The following is a 19969-nucleotide window of genomic DNA, read 5'->3' on the forward strand; positions in this document are numbered from 1 at the left end:
TAACATAAAACATAGGTTATACATTCAAATATGACATATTAATATGTTTTTAATGAATATTTTCATTATTTAGCATCTTGTTAACACACATGGTGACCACTCCCAGTGGGCACATTTTACCCATACACGTTATTCTCAAATATTAGTTTCTTTATTGAATTTTACCTCAATTTTATTCTCAAATATTAGTTTCTTTATTGAATTTTCTCATTAGTATTCACACGCAAATCATTAGAAATTTCTCATATTAGCATATCTGCTCCAACACTAGCTATCCATCAGCCAGCACAATGATTCCCTTACCTATGCTTACCAGATTTTTAATACTGAAAACCAAGACATGCTACAGACAGATGTAGGATTACAATATGTCAGTACTAGCATAGAGTAACACAAAGCATCTGTGACATTGCTGTAGACACTTTATTAAAATCTTACATCAACATACCCACTTCAGTTGCAATACATAAGGGCGTTTTCATGGTAATCACAGAGTAGAAAATAAAGGGAAAATTTGTGATGTACTTTAAGTGCATGCATTGTTGCTAACACATGGCAACAAGTTGCATGTGTATGCATTATTGCTAACACATGGCAATGAGTTGACGAGTGGGTTAAGGTTGTTATTCTGGGCCAAAGGGGACTGCTAAACCTGTCATGTTACCAGATATTCTCTGCTTTGTGCCCACTACCAGTCGTTTATAGGTCAAAGTGTACCAGACAACGCCACCTACTACACTCTACTTTTCAAATCTACCTTTCTCCACTTTACTCCAATCCATCTAATCTACCCCACCCCAATCCACCACACTTCATTCCACTCTACCTAGTCTACCCTACTTCTCTTTTCCTCACTCTCCCCCATGCTACCCAAATCTACCCCACTCCAGTCTGATCTAACCCTCTCTGCCCTAATCCACCCACTCCAATTTACCCTAACCCACTCCACCCCAAACTACCTTACCCCAATCTGCCAAACTCAAATCTATCCCACCCTAACTCAGTCTACCCCACTCCAACCTACCCTACCTTAATCCTCCCAATCTACCCAACTCAATTCTATCCGAATTTACCACATTCCATTCCAATCTACCACACTCTACCTCTTGCTACCCATATCTACTCCACTCCATCCAATCTAACCCAATCATCCTACTCCAATTTACCCTACCCAAAACTACCCTACTCTACCCTGCTCCAGTCTACCCATTCATTTCGCCCCACTTCAATCTACCCCACTTCACCCTAATCTACTCCACTGCAATCGAACCCTCTCCACTCCAATCTACCCCACTCTTCCCCAATCTACCCCACTCCAATTCAATTTACCCTACGATAATCCACTCCAATCTAACCCACTCCACCTCACTCCAGTCTTCTCACAACTATCCCACTCCACCCCAGTAAATCCCACTCCACTCTGCTCCAGTCCAACCCTCTCCACTCATTCCTCTTCACTGTACTCCACTCCAATATACCCTAATCTAATCCACCCAGTCTATCACACCCACCCTAATCTACCCCACATTACTACAGTTCCCTCAGTCTTTCACTCCCCTCCAGTCTCAACTCCAATCTATCCAACTCTACTCCACCCCAATCTACCACACTCCATTCCACCCTCCCCAATCTACCGCACACCACTTTACTTCACTCTACCACATGCTACCCAAATCTACTCCACTCCATCCAATCAAACCCAATCGACCCCACTCCAATTTACCCTACCCTACCCCACTCCACTCCACACCAAACTACCCTATTCCAATCTATACCATCCAGTCCACCCCACCCCAATCTTCCCCACTCCACTCCACCTTACTCCACTCTTCCTGAATCTAACCCTTTCCACCCCACTCTAATCTACCCTACTCACCCAAATCTACTGCAAGTCAACTTACTTCACACCTATCTAATACTTTAATCTACCCAACACCCCCACTCTAATTTACCCCTTTCCAATCTATCCCACTCCACGCTACCCCAAAGCACCCCATTCCACTCTACCCCAATCTACCCCATCCCACGCCACAAACATTTAGTCATGCTCAACAGCAGCCACACTAGTGTATATAAAGGCTACAGCACATTGCCAAAATCAATAGTTCTCACATAGGGGAGGCCTATTGGCCTTCCCAATGCTTTTTTTTCTAGAAAGCAACACTTTGCAATCAGCAAAAAAACACTGTTTACAAAGGTGCCTTAAATGGGACTAGATCATACGTGCCAACAGACCCAATTCAAGTGAGAGATTCTCACTTTCTCCCTCTTTCCTCTTAAAATGTTGGTATGTAAGCAGGGCATAATCATGTGATAAGCTATGGCACGCCACAAGTCAACTCAGGTGATACCACTTCTGACAGTGACGGGAGAAATGGCAGCAGGCAGATTTACTGATAAAGGACTACCTGCTTTCCTGCTACAAGAAAGTCAGAGGTGTGATCATGAGCAACATTTACTTGCATTGTTCATGGTAACCCCAGCCACAGGTAGCAAAGCCTGGACACTTTAAGCAGTGTTCTAGGCCCAGAAGAGAACTAGCAAATGCAGTGGAAATGGCTGAGCTTTAAATACTATTATCATCTACCCTTATTGGCATATTTACATCTTGGCCTGGTAATGCTGAGACCTGTTGGCAGATTTTTCTGCTGGTAATGGTGAAATCTGTCCCTGACAGCAAAAACCCTGCCAGAGTTATCTTCGAGAATGACAAGGAAATGCAAATTATTACATGAATAGATGCCAACATTACAGCTGCATCCCCCGGTAAAACCAGAGATGTTTTCCTAATTATGTGTTGAGTAGAAACTAGGTGTAGAGTAGAAACTGTTCTTCCATGCCATAGACACATCACAGTCCCTGTACTCACACTCCTCGCATACCACAAGTCCTGAATTCTTATCCCTCAGCACACTGCACAGATCCTGGACTCTGATCCCTCATCAGACAATGCAGGCGTTGACTACCCCATTTCCTTCCCAACCCCATCCCTCGTACTCCAGAGCAGACCACGCCTGCCCTGGACTTCAGCATCCTTTTCTTGATACACTGTTGCTGGACTCCCACCCCTGGCACATGGTTGCTGGATGTGCACCCCCAGCAGTCTGGCCCTGGACTCCCACCCCAATTCTCAACACAGGACACAGAACAGCCCTGGTCCCCTGCCTCTGCACACAACAAAGGCAATGGTCACAGCAGAGGTCCTGGACACAACAGAGGCTCTGGACTCCTTCCCTTTGGTAAACAACACAGGACCCGAACTCCAACCCTTGTTGCACAACGCAGACCTTGGACTCATCCAACATAGACCAATGACACTCATCTTTCGGCACACAGACTTCTGCCCCCTGGTGCACAACACAGGCAATGGACATTGCCTCCTAGCACAGAACACAGGCCCTGGATCTTCACCAACTGGCATATACAAAGGCCTTGCACTCCTCCCCAGTTCCTCTAACTTGCAGCACTCAAAACAGGTCCTAGACTTCTACCCAATGGAATACTACACAGTCTGTGGATTTCCACTGCAGTACACAACTTCAGTCTGGACTCAAACCCCAGACACACAATACAGTCCCTAAATTCCCTCCTCAGCACAGTCCCTAGTAGACAACACAGACCCTGGACTGCTATCTCCTTCCCTTGACACATTGGTTCTGAATTCCTACCCCTGACACAGGTGCTGGACTTCCATCTCTGAATCACCGCACAGGCCATGGACTGCAATCCTTCAAGCACACAACACAGGCCCTTCACTACTGTACCAGCAGACAACACATGCCCTTGGCTCTCACTCCGGCAGTTAACACAGGTCATGGATTTAAATGCTCTTCCTCTGACTGAAGGGCACAGGATCCCCACCCTGACTTACAGGCCGTGGGCTCCGAACTCAGCAGTAAAGGGCATGGACTCACCCCAACAATCATGAACTAGACTCCAACCCTAATACTCATCACAGGCAATTAGCATACAGCCAACATAGAGCGCAGGCTGTGGACTCCTGCCCTTCTGCAGGCGTGGAGGCTTTGAACTTCAGTCCCTACATGGAGGCCCTAAACCCCTACCCCATTATTCAACCACAGGCCTTGGAATCACACCCAGCACCCAACACAGGTCCTTAACTCACACCCTGGTCCACAACACAGGCCCTGGATTCACACTCAAGCACACAACAAAGCCCCTGAACTTGCACCGTCTGTCAAATAAAACAGTCCCTAGACTTCTACTGCCGTACACATACATGCCCTGTACTCCCACATCAGACACAAAACTCTGGCCCTGAGCTCTTTCCCAGCACACCCACTGGTACACAACACATGCCCTGGCCTCAAATCTCCTGCTCCTGACAGACAATCACTGGATTCCTGCCCTTGAAATATAGGTGCTGTACTCCCACCTCTGAGGTACATCACAGACCCTGTCATATCTTGGCACACAAAACAGGTTTCGGGCTTCCATCCCTCAGTAGACACAAGCTCTTGTTTCCCATCCAAGCAAACAACAGGGCCAGAATGAGTTACTATCATGTAGTCACCTGATCTCTTATCCTTATTACCTCCGTAGAGGGTTTCAAATAGTTTCTCCTGACATCAGTAACCCAACTTCTCACTGCTTGTCTCCCTTGCAGCAGTTCATCTGCTTACAGTTTCCACCATCTATAACAGGACCCTTAAAGCATCCCTCACCCTAAATTGTTCACTTACTAAACCATTTGCCATAAACTGCTCAACCAACTGACTCTTTGCCACAAGCGGATCTTCCTGTGTCTCAGTCACCTGCCTACAAGCAGCCATTTGGCTATAGCTTCTCTTGCACTCAAACACTCACCTAAGGATACTCTCATTCATAGTATCCATAATGTTCCAGTGTGCTCCCTTTGCCACAAACACACTACTTCTCCTACAGTTAGTCACCTATCCCAGTCACAGATCTTCTTATCTGCATATTCTCTCATACATAAAGCTACATATTTACAGCTTCAGTGCCGTTAATTGTGCAGCCACTTACAGCATCTCACATCTAGTAAGTCATCACGCGCAGCTTTCCTTCCTAAAGCTGGTTTGCTTGTAAACAGTCAGCCACTCATAGCCTACCACATCCACTCTCCTAAAGACAATCACTCACAACTTCCTCCTCCCTCAGTCACTATCCTGCTGCTGTTGGACAACCCACTCAGCACTTTTCCCTCAACTGTTCAATTATGGATGCTTAACCATTTTCTCCCAAATTTGATCATCGTCAATATTTGACACAGAGTGACTCAGGAGCTCACAGCTTCCTCCACTCTCAGCAATCACCTGCAAACCTTTGCCACTCACATGTTCCGTCAGACAATCATCTGCAGACACTCAGCCCCCTTACCCTCAACTGTTCACCTCTTGCCACGTATTATTGCTTGGCACACATGTTCTTACGGCTCCTCATAAACAAAACGCTCACCTCCTATTAGACCTTCATCCATGCATGCCATTTATCATCTTTTAATTGTTTCACCATTTGAGTTTTCCCTCTGTTGACCTTGCCCTCAACACTATACTTCACCTGGGAAGTAGAATAGGCAACTGGCAAATATTGGTGACTTCTCCTTGTAGGACATATATCAAAGGTTCAACATGGTTCTGCAAAACAGAGGGGGTGGCAATGGTGGTGGTGCACTTTGAAGACCTCAGATTGAGGAGATGAAATGGCTGCCATCATGGACAATCTCCAGAAAAAGGTTTGGAACCACGGAATAAAAGTTCAGATCTATCCCGACTTTTTTTTTTCCACATCATCAAGTAGTAATCCTCACTCATACTGAAGCTATCACAATGTCATCTCAGATTATTTGAGGCTCATTCTGAAGTTGTCATATAATCATCCTAAAGCAATCCGCAGGCTTCTTCAGGTTGTCGTAGAATCATCTTAAAGTAATCAGCACTTATCCTGAATTTGTGATAGTCATCCTGAAATATTCTGCGCTCATCTCAAAGTTTTCATATAATCATCAAGGAGCACACTTCACTCATCCTGAAGTTGTCATAAAGTAATCTAAGAGTAATCCACACTCATTCTCAAGTTGTCCTGGAGTCATTTTGTAGTGATCTGCACTAATCCTCAAATTGTCCTGGAATCATTTTGTAGTAATCTGCACTAATACTCATATTGTCCTGGAATCATCAAGTAGTAATCCACAGTCATCCTCAAATTGTCCTGGAATCATTTTGTAGTAATCTGCACTAATCCTCAAGTTGTCAGCTAGTACTCCTGGAATTGTAAACAATCATCATGCACTTTCAAATGAAGTCATCAGGAACTCATGCTAGAGTAGTTCTTGTGATGACTCTACAGTCATCTCATTTAAATATTTCGCCCTATACACATACTTCAGGATGGTTTCGGATGACTTCCCCAGATAATTACAGGAATAGCTCAGCTGAAGTCATCAGATGACTTCAAAATGACTCTAGGATGATCTTCCTTTTTGACTTGGGTTTACAGGGGAGCCCTCCTGCCTCCCGAGGCTGCGACGGCTGTTGCGTGCCTCTTTTTCTTGTGGAGAGGGAGGGGCCGCCATTTTGAGCCAACCGCTAATCCCCATTCTAATCCTTCGGGACTGTAGCACTCGCACGCATTCGCGTTTTAACCCTCACGTCTTTTGAACGCGGATTTTGAAGGGAATAAACTGATCCCAGTATACCCTAAAGGCTAGGGGCAGCGTCTTGGATTAAATCAAACTTAAAATTGTGCTACCGGGCTCCCTACGCCCTGAGGCATTAGAGGGTGTCCAGGGTCATATAAATCGTGCATAGGCTCTGCTTAAGTGCTTGCAGGCGGCTCCCTCCACGCTTTATATTGTTTGCACCTGCTGGGGTTGCACTCCCCTCCCCACAGACTGATTGCCCTTGTTGAGGGGTTGCTCCCAAAGAGAAATCTTTAATCGTCCCCGGGGAGGTTGGCAGGACCAGCAATCTGATCAAACCTTCTACCCCACCAGGAATCGTGGGGGTTGCCAACGCTTCCACAGAGGTTACGGCAGGGACCAACAAAGGAACAACCCGGAACCAGGATATTCCGGTGAGTCTCATTCCTTTATCAAAGGTGATTTTGGGGGACAGGATCAGAATGTTTATTCACAACTGGAGGTCGCTGACTCAGGATCCTTGGGTTCTCGAGTCTGTCATGGGGTACAAGATAGAGTTCTACAACTCCCGGATACAGATAGATCCTCCTCAGGAACTATATTTTTCCCAACAAGATTGCGACCTCCTCTCAGAGGAAATTTCCACTCTCAGACAAAAAGGCGCCATATGTGTTTCTTTTCCCCATCCCAAGGGATTCATCAGTTCTATATTTCTGGCCAGCAAAAGAGGAGGCAGATCTCGCCTTGTGGTCAACCTCAAGACTTTCAGTTCTTGGATTGTCTATCGGCATTTCATGATGGAAGGTATTCATCTTCTTCGAGATCCACTGCAGGAAGGGGATTGGATGGTCCAGCTGGATCTGAAAGACGCATACCTTTCAGTCCCAATTTTTGCTCCCCTCAGGCATTTTCTTCAGTTTTACTGGCTCGGTCAATATTACAAGTACAAGGTCCTTCCTTTCGGTCTCTCCTCAGCTCCATGGTGTTTCACCAAACTGATGAGATCAGTGGTAGAGGCTCTTTGGGCTCACAGCGTCAGGTTAATCATCTACCTCAACAATATCCTCATTATGAACACAATGTGACCACAGCACACCACTGTACAGCCTAATCAAAATACAGAGGATTTGTATCCCTGGTAGGACATTGAAATTGAAAAAGGAATGCGTAAATGTCCCAAGTCCGTTGGAGGTGTCTTTATTTGGAGGCACAGTTCGCCTCAAAACAGATAACGTGTTCTTCAAAATACAGCTAACACGTGTTTTGTCACTCAGGTGACTTCATCAAGGCTGCAAAACAATGATATAAACAGACATTGTATGTAACGATACCCAGAATTAATAAAACACAGTTGGTGCCAAAAAGGTAATCTATAAGATGTGTGAAAAAAAGGCAAAGACGGTGGCAAGTAATGTGCAACCCAAGTGAGCAAAGAAGAAGAGAGGGTAGGCATGGCACGGTAACTAATTAGAGAGAGACCCGGTTGTTGTGCAGTTAGAGGGACAATACAAATAAAGAATCATGAGAGCATATAGGAAGTGTCCGTGGTCCCAGTGCTAGGTAAGTGAGTGACGTGAGGACGTGTTCAAAGTTAGCAGACTGAGTCCATGTAGGAGCTAAAACGTGTTAGAGAGATGAAAGGATAAAAAACTTTTAAAATAAATGTACCTAGACCATCCGGCCAGCTAGGAAAAGTTGGGGAGCCTACGATTAGGCAAATAGGTGTAGTTCTGGAAAGATAAATGAAATAAAAAATAATACTTGAGAAATGGCAGTGATTGGCCACCGTAAATACTAAGGAAGCGACAAAATGGAGAGATAATGTATAACTCAGTGCTACAATACCTTGAGGAATCTGTTAGGGGTAGTGTCTCCTGAACTTAAGGTGCAAGGAGTCTCCAATAGTGACCATGGAGATTGAAGGCGGCCCTGATAAGCCTCAAGCCACAAAATCTGCATGGAGGAGAGAAAAGAAGTAGACACGGAAAGAGTCTTGTCCAACCATGAATAGGTAAGCAGAAACTAAAAGTTTACCTAATGGTAGCACTAAATTAATAGAATGCAATGTGATTGCACTCAAAGACTAACCCAAAACCGGATATAAATGCCGCTAGATGGTAAGGACACAATGTAACCCAAAACAACGTCAACATAATAAGGTATTGTACCCGTGGTACCCATTGGAAAGAGTCCCAAGTCTCAAAACATGAGGAATAATCATGACTGGTAAACTTTGGAAAAGTGTGACCATAAGCACCATGACAGTAACATGGATGATTGAGGGGATATCAGAATCGTTTAATGCGGTCACACGGCATCGGTGAGCATGCCTAATTACTCGATGCAGATGCCAGTCTGAAACAATATTAGTAGTTTGAACTAACCACCAATTGACCGAGCAAAAACGCCAGCAGTAACGATGGATAGCTGAGAGATAAGAGAAGACTTAGAAAACAAAATTTTAAAAATCCTACTGTGTCAAAAAGTGGCGCCGGGAAAGTCGTCCAGCCAATCCCAGAGCGAGTATGCAAGTCCGAAAGCGCGGCACTTGTTGTCCAATTTGTATTGGTGGTGATGAAAATAGAGAAAGGACTATTTGTTGGACAGAGACGTCTGTAAACGCTCGTGAATTGGTAAAGCAAAACAACGGCCATCTTGGAGCAATAAAGTAGGAGATAGTAGTGCATAAGTGAAGGGGAGGTTGAAAAAGTCGTGCCAGTGAGTATACAGACCCAAAGAGTGGTCTGAGTAAACTAAACTCATCACTATTTGTTGAACAGAAACGTCTGTAAACGCTCGTGAATTGGTAATGCAAAACTGCAGCCATCTTTGAGTAATAAAGTGGGAAATGGTAGTTCATAAGTGAAGGGGAGCTTGAAACAATTGTACCAGTGAGTATAAAGACCAAAAATGTGGTCTAAGTAAACTAAACTCATCAATCCCAATCTATGAAAGGAAAGACTCAATGCCTTTACAGTGTGAAAGATAGAGATGGGACTAGATGCAAACTGCAAATATTATGTTAATGAGATAACGAATCACACGTATAGACATGCATGTACTTGCAAGAAAAAAAAAGGAAAAATCACAAAGAACTATAGGCACAGAAGTAAACAAAAGTAAACAATAAATGACAACAGCAGTGTGGACCACTATGAGTCCATTAGTCAGCAAAAGAAGGACAAAATAGTTGACCGAGAGAGAAACAGTCAATGTAACATGGGCTATCTACCCACCATTAGAGGCTACACGTAAATGACAAGTGAAGTGCTGGTCGTTCAGCAATACAAAACAATGAGTTACATAGTCAGTAAATGTATGACAAGGTGGTTTAACAATAAGGGAACATGTGTGAGTCGGGCAACATGCTGGTCATTCGAGTAATACAAAGTCATAGCAAGGAAATGAGGTGTTGGGCAATGATGACGCATGAACAACATTACAGTTAGGAAAAAGTTACATAAAAAAAACATGCAATTCCCGGTCAGTGTTGAGCCCCTGTTCAACTGCACGAAGTTTCAGGATCCATTTCGCCTCACATTTGCGAAGATCTTTTGTTCTGTCACCCCATCTGGGTGAGTTGGACACCTGAGTTGTGCCATGAAATCTTACGTTCAGAAGATCTTTCTCCAAGTGTTGTGAATTGAAGTGAACAGAAAGGGGATACGTTGTGTTATGATTCCTAATAGCTCTAACGTGTTCCTGGATGCGTTTCTTCAGTGGACGTATTGTACCACCCACGTAAATCAGACCACATACACAAATGACACAATAAACCGTATACCTGGTGTTACAATTCATGAACTCTCTGATATGATAAATGTTCTTTGTGTTGTAAGAGAAAGATAAAGTTCTGTTAAGGGCTAGTTGATACTATACACAACAGCCGCACTTGAAAAAACCCTTTGGTTTACCTAGAATCCATGACTATGGGTGTACCTGTACGGAAGGAGCAAGAAAACTCGGGCACAAAATATTCCTATGGGTACGACCCCTACTGTGTGTAATGTTAGGAGAACTTCCAATGGAGTCTTTCAAACTAGAGTCCAGAAGTAACACATGCCAGTGCTTTTTAAGAATGCGTAGCACTGTCTTGCTTGCAGGGCTGTACTGGGTGACAAAAGAAATAGGCCTCTTTTTGGATCTATCAGTGCGAGCTTTTTTGTGGCCTCTAATCAATAATGAGTGCTGGTCTTTGGAGGAAATGCGTCTACTCGCCACCGAGATGAGATCTTCTATGTACCCCCTATCTCGGAAACGTTGTGCCAAGTTTTCAAGCTCATGCTTGAAAATCCCAGTGTCACCGCAATTGCGGCGTACTCTAACCATTTCCCCATAAGGGATAGCCTTAATTTGTGTTAGGGGATGTGCGCTACGTGCGTGAAGAATAGAGTTACATGCCGTTGGTTTCCTGTACAGTCTGGAAGAAATCTTGTTTCCGGTAATGTACAGAAGTAGATCCAGAAACTCAATTTGGGCACAATCCACTTTGTGTGTGAACACTAAGTTAAATTCATTAGAATTTAGGTGGTCTATGAGTGCAGTGAGGTCCTTGCTACTGCCAGTCCAGATGGCCAATATATCGTCAATGTATCTCCCCCAATACAAAATGCGTTGGGTGATACGAGTAGGGCATCTGGCCCAAAGGTGTAGCTTCCCAAATTGTCCCATATAGAGATTCACATATGAGGGAGAGAATTTGGCTCCCACAGCTGCTCCCTGGCGCTGTTGGTACCAGCGTCCTTCATGCAGGAATACATTGTTTTCAAGTACCAGACGTGTGAAGTCAAGAAGCATAAGGGTGTGTTCATACAGTGTAGCATCGCAATCAGCAAGAGTCGCCGAGAGCATCTCTAGACCCATCTCAACTGGAATGGAAGTGTAGAGAGAGATAACATCAAAACTAACAAACATGCACTCATCTGACCATTCAATATCTTCCAGTTGACATAGAAGTCCCTGGTGTCCTGAATGTATGAGGGTAGATTGCGAACTAATGGCTGAAGGAAAGAGTCAATATATTCCGAGATGTGTTCTGTTGGTGAACCAATGCCAGAAATGATAGGTCTACCTGGTGGAAAACTCCCTGATTTATGGACCTTAGGTAAGATGTATATGCAGGGTACCCGGGGTGTACCATTGAATAAGTACTTGTATTCCAAATCAGACAGGAGGCATAGGTTCTTCCAATATGTCAACTTGTTCTCAATCATGTTGGTGATCCCAGGTAGGGGGTTGTTCTGCAGCTGTGTGTATGCCTGTTTGTCCCTAAGTTGTCTATTAATCTCAGACACATAATCAGACCTATTCATTACCACAACATTCCCCCCTTTATCGGCCTCCCTGGTGACTATGTCAGTGCATGTAGAGAGTCTCTGCAAGGCCAAGAGTTCACCACGGTTGAGGTTGTTGTTTGTTCTAGGTGTACAGGTCCAGAGTTTATCCTCATGGTGAAACAATTCTGTACTAACTGCTTTCTAAAAAACATCAATATAGTTGTCCGGTGATAATACTGGTACAAATGTGGATCTGGGTTTAAACCCGCTGTCAAGATCCAGATTTGGTGGAATGTTATTGTGTACATCGGTACACATTTTTGTGTCTACTGGGTAGTAAGGCACCTGACCACTAGGCACCTACTTTGGACTTTGTTTACTTTCATAACATAAATTGTACTTACTCCATAGATGTGCAGCAGTTCTCACCCTTACTACCCCTCATCGATATCCTCATTATGCCCAGGATCCTCAGACAGTAACCCTGCATTTGTCATGGACAATTCAACTTCTGCAGGACCTGGGTTTCATTATCCATCAACCAAAATCCTGTCTGGTTCCCTCCCAGCAGATGGAATGTTTTGGATTCCGGATAGATTCGGTGTTGTGCCAATTGATTGTTCCATCGCAAAAAGTCCAGTCGATCAAGAAGGAATTGAGAGCTGCACTGCAAGGCCAGACAATATAATTGAGGTCAATAGCTCGGATTGTGGACCTTCTGCCCTCTTCCATCCAGGCCGTTTTTCCGGCTCCCCTCCATTGCAGGACCCTTCAACGCCTCAAGATACAACATCTTCAGAAGGGGTTGAGTTATTCGAACTGATTCACCTCTCGTCGGAAGCTAGGCTGGAGATGAATTGGTGGGTAGCCCACATGGAAGCCTGGAATGGCAGGGTAATTTTGGCAACGCCCCCAACATTATCTTGGAGTTGGATGCCAGCAGGCAGGGGATGGGGAGCCAGATGCGGGTCCCTCTCCACAGGTGGCCGTTGGTCGGAGCAGGAACTTCAGCTCCACATCAACTGCCTGGAGCTTCTAGCGGGCTCCTTTGCGGTCAAGAGTCTATCCCCGTCCAAGACGGACTGCTGCATTTTACTGTGGATGGACAACATCTCAGCAGTCAGGTATGTCAACGGGCTGGGAGGTACGAGGTCCTGGATGTTGGCAGGGATTCCTGAGGATTTTTGGCATTTTTGTCTACAGCACTGGATTTCTCTCATAGCGGAGTATCTGCCGAGATCAAAAAATTCGGTGACAGATTTGCACTCTCACCACCTTCGGGATTTCAGCAATGGGAGGTTACACCTGAGGGCTTTCTCCCTTCTCAGTCGCAGATGGGGCCCTTGTTCAGTGGACCTCTTTGCATCACAGCTCAATCATCAGCTTCCAAAGTTTTTCAGCTGGCGTCCGGATCCAGAGGCGCTAGCAACGGATGTGTTCCTGCAGGATTGTTGGCTTCTCCTGGGCTATGCTTTCCCCCCATTCAGCATGATTCCCAAGGTAATAGCTCAGACGAGACATCAGAAGGTCGAGATTGTTCTGATGACGCCGCTATGGAGGGCTCAGCCTTGGTTCCCCATGGCGTTAGACATGACATGCGAGGTTCCTCTCCTAATTCTTCCGAGGCACAATCTCCTTTTGGGCCTGGCGAGCCTTGCACATCCCTTGATCACATCAGACCAATTGAGATTAGTAGCTTGGAGGGTTTCTGGAAAAAAAATAATTTCGGCACAGGCTTCGGCCTACATCGAACAGGCCTGGGCACCTAATACTCACAAATGATATGCCTCTGCGTGGCGGAGAGGGGTATCTTGGTGTAACGAACAGAATGCAGATCCCTATCAAGCAGATGTCTGTCTGGTAATCAATTTTATATCGTCATTGGCAGATTCCGGTTTTTCTTACAGGTCGGTAAACAACTACAGATCAGCTATTTCAGCAGGCCATAGCCAGGTTAATGGAAAACCTGTTGGCGAGGATCCCTTGGTGTGCAAGTTAATGAGAGGCATTAAGCTTTCTAAACCTCCCCAAGCCAGATATTTGCCCTTCTGGGACGTGAACATTGTGCTTAGACTCTTGATCTCTTAACAAGTATTTATCCCGTAAGCAATTATCAGCTAAACTGACTATGCTATTGTGCCTGAGTTCTTGCAAAAGGGTCTCAGATGTACGAGCTCTAGATGTCAGAGGTAGGAAATTTTCTCCTGAGGGGGTTAGTTTTTCCATATACCTCAGAACGAAGACTAACCTCAGGTCCATGTCTTATCCGGCTTTTCCTTCTGACAAAAAACGTTGTGTGGTAGAGTGTATCAAAGCATACGAGGCAGCTACCAGTGAATTTCGGGTTGAGTCTGAGGGACAATTGCTCATCGCTCTCTGGAAACCTTTTGGACCGGTGTCATCAGCCACTCTGGAATTGACATTTCGATTTTTGGTGCTAATTCGGCGCAAGGCGCTATGACGTCAAAATCTTTTGCATTGGGATCTCGTTTGGAGGATATCATGAAGTCAGCGGACTGGTCTTCGGAATCCACATTCAAATATTTTTATTATAAACCAATTGTGGATGTAGCGTCGGTTGTGGTGGCACCCCTTTGAACAAGCATAATCAGAGCCTCTGGTCCTGACATAGAATAAAAAAAAATTCTAGCTGACGCAATAAGAATTTTCAATTCTATTAAGGACACGGAGGTGAGGATTATCCCACCCTGAGTGTTGGCATTACTACGTAAGGTATAAGTACATTGCTTTTCAATAATTTTAATGTATAAAAGATTAATTCCCACCTGTTATTGTTATTCTTTATGCATGCTATGGATACAGATTTTATGGCTATGGTTCCTCTCCTAGGTAACGACCAGAAACAAGCATGAATTGGAGTTTTGGTTTCACGTGGTTTGGCGGTTTACAACGTCTTCTTCTGAAGGTCTTCGTTCTTGACCAGGAAAGTTTGCGGAGTTCCAGGTCCTGTTTGTGACCATCCAGACTTGTTCGATCCGACGGATATATGGAGTTTGACTTTTACTTCAGCCTTTGCAAAGAAAGAGGAGGTTAAGATGGTGGCAGTGACTATTGAAGGGCTAGGCGGTTGGGGATTGGCCCATTTGATTCACAAACTGGGGCTCATGGGATTTGTAGTTTTAGTGCAGTTTTTCTTTATTGTATCTGATTGGCTGCTGTATTATGTGTAGTAAAGAAAGGGAAGCATAAACCTCACCTCCGTGTCCTTAATAGAATTGAAAATTCTTATTGCGTTAGCTAGAATTTTTTTTATTTGGAAACCATAATGTAATAGAGCCTTACCTGTCAACTTACCCTCATCCACTGAGTGTAACCCTTTTTTGGGACAAGGTCATTCTCCTTCCAACCAACATGCCACAGTGCTATATTTCCCCCCCCCCCCAACCCTTCAAACCTATGGTATCACCAATTCAATAGTTAAATCTCTATCAACTTAAATAAAATACTTAAATTTCTATAAAGTTAAATCTCTATAGACTTAAACATCTGACTTCACCCTCATTGGAGGGTCGGCAGGTATGCAGAGCAGCCCACTCCAGTTTCTAGTGATTCTGCCCCGTTCCACTTCAAATTTGTTGCAACAAATTTGGGATGTCATTTTTTTTTTTTTACAGATTGTCTGACTCAGACCTTGACCCTCTTCATTCCACAATCCGAAATGCCCACTGCAGAATCCATAGGCACTGCAGTCCTCATAATTCCATTATTCAGCAACATATGTCCCTCTAAACTCGGCTGAGATGTATTCATTAGCTTCTATATCTGGTTGTCGACCCAGCTTGGTGAGAGCCAGCAGTGTCCTCTTTCTGAATAATCTCTCTCCTATCTCTTACTGTTTTCCAGCCCGATGTATGTGTTCTGGCTTGGTTCCATTCGTGTGTTTGATCCACAAGTCAGACATGCTCCCACTGTACAGGCCTGATGACAGTACTCTTCAGTAGCTTGTCATCCCAGGATTTTTCTTCAGATTCTTCATCTCCAACCTCCATGAGGTCCCATCGTAGCTTTACGTTCTTGCATTTTTCTTTATTTCCTGTACATTTACATTATCCTTAGCACAACTGTCCATAGGACTTCAAGGTTAATTATCTTTAAGGGTCTCTAAAATTCCAGAGATAGAATCTCTGACCAGCTGCCCTGTACAGTTCATCCTAAGTTTTGTGTTTTTTTGTGGTGACCTGGTGCCATTAGATTGCAAAGAGATTTGGGAGGGGACATATCTCCGTTCTGTGCCATACATTTTGTTTCCTCTTCCACACCACTGTTAAAGTAGTGACATAACATAGCCACAATTTGGCAATTGACAGCCAGCTCACCTGGCATTTCAGCAGATCTATATTGCTTTGGCAACCTAGGAGCCTCTGGTGATTCTTACCAGTTGCCCTTCACCCAGATCAGAGCCTCGATTAACTCTAAAACGGTGGGAGATCAGGTCTGACAGTTTTGTCATAGTAGTAGTCTCAGTTTATCCGTTTGTACACGACAAAGCAAATCAGCACAATTTCCTTTGACCTACAAGAACGTGACACAAGATTACCAGCGTACAGGGCATGTTCACTGTCTGGTAGGGCTACCACCTGGCCACTTTTTTTATGGCTTGGCCAAGTATTTTACTGTATATGAAATGCGCCAAAGGTTCCCGTGACCTGGAAATGTTGTAAAATGTTGGGTCATCAACCGACCTGATGTGAATCAGAGGAAATTATCCTTTTGAGCAAGGTAGTTCTCAGCCACCAGTCTTGTGGCATGCTTCATCACAGGGCTCCTCTTCACATCAGCCGGTGTGGGCTATGACGCTCTGAAGCAGGGAAGCCCTTAGTTGTTTCCTGGAGTTAGGTATTTTTAATGGCTTTAAATCTCTGTATAAACGTGACAGGGCAGCCTCCCCTTCACAGACCCTTCAAAGCAGCCATTCATCATAGAACTCTAACTGCAAAAACATCCAAGAGCTCATCTGCTTCGCAGGGTGGTAGCCCATGCCAGCTGGCATGAGGATCATTTCCCCCTGTTTGACATCAGGCTGCATAATAACCCAACAGTTCTCAACCTTCCAATCAATGGGGTACATTTGCTGTATTTCATTTACAGTAGAGACTGCACATTACTATGCATTTGCCCTTCTTCCCTTTAATAGTAGCCAGTATTTTGCTGTCCAGGCTAGTAAACTGAAATAGGAATATTACCTTAACAGTGTTTCCCCTGTTCCCAGTACATATTTTAATACTCAAATGCAAAGAAGAATACTTTAAACTGTTTTCTAGAGCTGCCTAAATTATCTCCAATTGATAATTAAAATTAACAGAGATACAAAAGCCATGTTCAAATTCCTCTGTAAGTATCACATCCCCACAATGACTAAATCTTAAAACATGAGCAAATGGCTGGTATTTTTCTTTAGGAAAGTTGAGAGAACAAATGCTCATTAACTTTGTTAGAGTTTGATCTAACTATATCCTCCTAGGATGAAGATACTCTCCACTGGAACTAAGTGGATGGACCAGCAGTCGTTCACTGTTACTTTGGTTCAGGTTTCTGCTTTCTCCACACAGGTTCCTCTGGAGGAAAAGAGCACTGCCAGTGATGGTTTATTTCGGTGTGGTGTCACTGGCTGAAGTGCTTCAGTGCCCTGTTTCTTAGTCACATTGAAATCTAAGGTTCATCCCCATCCGATGGTTGCGAAGGAATCTTCCTGAAACATATCTGTGTCTGGGATACCTCCAAGCTGGTCATAGGTCTGGTAATGGCAACTAAAACACAACTTCATCTGGGCCCTTTGTTTTCTCAGATGTTTGAATTTGGGGAAACTAGTTGACTGTCCTGTCTCACTGTCTGGGATGAAAGACAGTGACACTTGGATGTGGTACCAAGGACTCAGATGCACTGGGATCTTAAGGGCGAGAGGTAGCCTGCATCCTCCCCTAGATGATTCACTGTTGGTGCTGCCTGTTTTTGGTGGCCCGGGTGACTGTACAAAGTTACTTAATTGAACCATCCACTGTTTCACTCAGTAGACTCTTTTGTAGCTCTTGTGGGTGTGAAGATTAGAGGGAGACTAGTGTGCTGCTCGGGGTTGCTGTTCTTAGAACATTCTGTAGTGCCTGAAGAAACTGGGGGGCCCTCGACACCCTGTGTGTCTCAGAAGAACCCCGCTCTCAACCTCACTCTCATCTTCAAGGATAGGGCGTTGGTGTGACCCTGTACTTGGTTAAAATTTGAAGAGTGTATGCTTGAACCTGGTGAGGGGGCTGCAGATTCTGGAGGGTGGGACCCTGGCCTTCCTGATGTAAGAGGCCTCCCTAGAACCTTCCATTGTGTCAGCGAGATACTCCCATTGAAGCAGATTGACTGCTAATTAGGCCCATTACTTTCAAGTCTTGCTAAAACCAAACCTGTGTGTTTACAAGGGGCTAAAAGAAAACCTGATCCCTGCTTTGGTGCCCCCCTAGGAGGCTCTGAGTAGGTGGCATCCGAAGCCAGATGCAGCTGTTTGTTGTAATGGATCCATTGTGACCAAGGACCTAAGGAGACTTTTAGTTTGTGCGGGTGAGCTGTGTCGACTGGCTCTGAGGTTCCCTCCCGTGGAATAATAAGAATGATAAGAGGTAATGGCACAGAGGTAGAGGGGAGAGATCCAGAGATGGAAGGTACTAATGAGGAGGTGAGTGACCCAGCTGGTGAATGCCACTAGGAGCCTATAAGATCAATTAGTCGACACTGAATGACGAACAAGAAGAAACCATCTACATACAATGGTGATTCCAGTAGGCTTAAAGTTCAGGGATACTGACTGCAATGGAGCAGTAATATTAATTGCTAGAATATGCCTTCATGTGGCTGAGTACAGCTAGATACGTTCCATGGCCCATTACTAGACCAGCTATGCAGCCTTTCAGATTGTTTCATCTACTGTGGAGAAGTGTGGCATAATGGTTAGAGTGGCAGACCCTGATGCAGAGATCTGGCCCAGGACCAGGGTTCAATTCCCACCTCGGTGGGTCTTGGGCTCAATTCCCTTGGACCAGATAATTCTCGTTGCGGTGCCTAATCTAATTAATGGGTCCCACTCTGTAACTCTGGGCAATAGCTTGCTTAATCTCCACAATGGCCCTGACAGTGCTTAGATGCCTGGCTTCACCCTGGGGCTATCCAAGAGTGGGTGCCTCACAGGGAAAACCAGGAGGGGTTCCACAGCAGTATGTGTACAGTTCCTTGAGACCCTAATGGGTGAGTAGTGTGCTATACAAGTGCAAAGTTTACTGTTGAAAATCTTTCTATCCCCATTCAAACACGTACCATGATCCAAGGCTTACATGGGGCAGCATTAGTAAAGGTCCATCAGTACCCACACAGTATCAGTCAGGACTTTTTTCTTATCACGCATACAAGTCTGCCAGTAAACTGCACACTGTGGTACCTGTGCGTTCTTACAAGACGCCAGACAGCACAAAAGAAAGATTCTCAGTGCTAGATGTGAGGGTCCAATGATAAAGCAAGTCACACATATAAGTGAAACCGTTCTTCCTTCTTTCCACTCATTTTCTAAATGATGACTGTTTGATTAAATGATGGGTGTGATAGGAGTACTGGGTCTGGACTTGGCACTCATCGAGGGAAACCTCCTAAAACCAGAAATCCAAGGGTCAGGTTTGGTGGGATTTGCACGGACCCAACTTCTATTGTGATACTCCAAATGTTATCCAAGCCTCAGCCTTTGGATAAAATCATACTTGGATGGCTACTTTTATGGGTAGAAGTACGGGAACGCTGGGTTGAAGGAATTTTGTGGCTCCCCACAGAGTCTCAAACTTTACCTCATTGCTAAAATGGATCAGTGTTCATGATGAAAACAACATGTCCTTCATGTTACATTTTGGAGGCTTTTGTGTTGTGGGAATGGAAGAGTGTGGAACTGCTGTGTGGTAGGAATTTCATGAATCTTGCAGCTTCCAAAACTTTAACTCACAAGAATGAGGAAATGCATGAAACTAGCCAGATGTTGAAGTTTGCAGGCCTTTTTGGATAAGATAATGAAGTGGAATCTCTACAAGTC

The sequence above is a fragment of the Pleurodeles waltl genome, chromosome 5 (genome assembly GCF_031143425.1).
Source record: "Pleurodeles waltl isolate 20211129_DDA chromosome 5, aPleWal1.hap1.20221129, whole genome shotgun sequence".
Taxonomy (NCBI): Eukaryota; Metazoa; Chordata; class Amphibia; order Caudata; family Salamandridae; genus Pleurodeles; species Pleurodeles waltl.